The 2,500-nt window shown below is 46.3% G+C and overlaps 1 protein-coding gene across 2 annotated transcripts in view; it reads right to left on the reverse strand.

Moving 5' to 3' along the window:
• Positions 1-2,500, reverse strand: part of bbs9 (Bardet-Biedl syndrome 9) — a 187,735-nt gene that overhangs the window by 123,977 nt on the left and 61,258 nt on the right. The gene's annotated exons all lie outside the window — the stretch shown is intronic.

Consider the following 2,500-nt stretch of genomic DNA (forward strand, 5'->3'; position numbering starts at 1 on the left):
AAACACACACACATACTCCCAAACACACACACATACTCCCAAACACACACACACACATACTCCCAAACACACACACACATACTCCCAAACACACACACTCTCAAACACACACACTCCCAAACACACACACATACTCCCAAACACACACACATACTCCCAAACACACACACACACTCCCAAACACACACACTCCCAAACACACACACTCTCAAACACACACACTCCCAAACACACACACACTCCCAAACACACACACACACACACTCCCAAACACACACACTCCCAAACACACACACTCTCAAACACACACATACTCCCAAACACACACACTCTCAAACACACACACTCTCAAACACACACACTCCCAAACACACACACTCCCAAACACACACACATACTCCCAAACACACATACTCCCAAACACACACACTCCCAAACACACACACATACTCCCAAACACACACACTCTCAAACACACACACTCCCAAACACACACACTCCCAAACACACACACATACTCCCAAACACACATACTCCCAAACACACACACTCTCAAACACACAGACTCCCAAACACACACACTCTCAAACACACACACTCCCAAACACACACACATACTCCCAAACACACACACTCTCAAACACACACACTCCCAAACACACACGCACACACTCTCAAACACACACACTCCCAAACACACACACTCCCAAACACACACACACACACTCTCAAACACACACACTCCCAAACACACACACTCCCACACACACACACACATACTCCCAAACACACACACTCTCAAACACACACACTCCCAAACACACACACACACATACTCCCAAACACACACACTCTCAAACACACACACTCCCAAACACACACACATACTCCCAAACACACACACTCTCAAACACACACACTCCCAAACACAGACACACACACACACACACACACACACACACACACACACACTCTCTCACTGGTATTTAAACAGGAAATACAGAACTCTTTCTGGAGGTGTCTGCTGGAGTTGAGCAGAAGAGACTCTTTCAGAAACATTAGAGATTCTCTGTCTGTGGGGACTTTCAGTTTTATTTTATCTAAATCAGCATAAATACCACCATAATGTAGAAACACTTGCATTACAGTGATGTGAATATCTCAGTTAAAAGTAAAGTGTGAGAGTTTTCTAATAGTTGTATGTGGTTGAACACACCAGTGTAATGTCAGAGGGAACGCCACACACTCCTCATCTCTCTTCAGCTGATTCTGTCAGAGGCTGCAAGAATTAACTAGCGAAACTGTGACATGCCAGAAAGCACTGGCGAATAAAGCAGCGTTCCCATCAGGAGAACAACATCCTCACTTCTGGAACACCGACACTGAACATCGGTCATAAACTGTCAGCGAGTGTGTGTCGAGCGTCAGACACACAGTAAACGCTGTCGTGTTCTCTGGTGTCCGGATGCTGGTGTTCGGGAACACACTCGTGTGTGTGAGACGCTTCTGGAGGGAGTTACACCAGATCATTCTGATCACACACTTCAGGAACACCAAACCAACATTAGAGACGCTGCGACGCCATTGGTCCACTCGTTACTCCAGCTATCCAATCACAGCCTCCGCTGAGGGTTTTGTTGCTCATGGAGGGATTTATTCAGTAAATGTGTTCCATCATAGTTTATGAGCATGTGTTCTTATCAGAGAAGTGATCTCCTCAGCTGAGTGCACACGCCATTAATGCGCATTACTAGATCTGGGCACATCTGGGCTTTTCCATCCAGCGGTTTTTAGAAAATGTAGACACAGGTGTGTGTGCAAGTGTGTGTGTGTGTGTGTGTGTGTGTGTGTGTGTGTGTGTGTGTGTGAGTGTGTGTATGTGTGCCCCTTGTTTATATTACATTGTGGGGACCAAATGTCCCCATAAGAATAGTAAAACCTGAGATCACCTACATCACCAGCCAGCGGTCCCACTTTTCAAAAGGCTTATAAATCACACAGGATGAGTTGTTTTGAGAAAGTAAAAATGCAGAATGTTTCCTGTGATGGGCAGGTTTAGGGGCAGGGGCAGTGTGTGTGTGTGTGTGTGTGTGTGTGTGTGATGGGCAGGTTTAGGGGCAGGGGCAGTGTAAGGGGATAGAATGTACAGTTTGTACGGTATAAAAACCATTACGTCTATGGAGAGTCCCCACAAAGATAGTGAACCAGACATGTGTGTGTGTGTGTGTGTGTGTGTGTGTGTGTGTGTCTGTGTGTGTGTGCTTGAGAGAGAGAGAGAGAGAGAGAGAGAGAGAGAGAGAGAGAGAGAGAGAGAGAGAGTGTGTGTGTGTGTGTGGTGTTTTGAGAGAGAGAGAGAGAGAGAGAGAGAGAGAGAGAGAGAGTGTGTGTGTGTGTGTGTGTGTGTGAGTGCATGTTTGTGCTTTGAGAGAGAGAGAGAGAAAGAGAGAGAGGAGAGAGAGAGAAAGAGAGAGAGAGAGAGAGAGAGAGAGAGAGAGAGAGA

This window comes from Squalius cephalus, assembly GCF_949319135.1.
Source record: "Squalius cephalus genome assembly, chromosome: 15".
NCBI lineage: Eukaryota > Metazoa > Chordata > Actinopteri > Cypriniformes > Leuciscidae > Squalius > Squalius cephalus.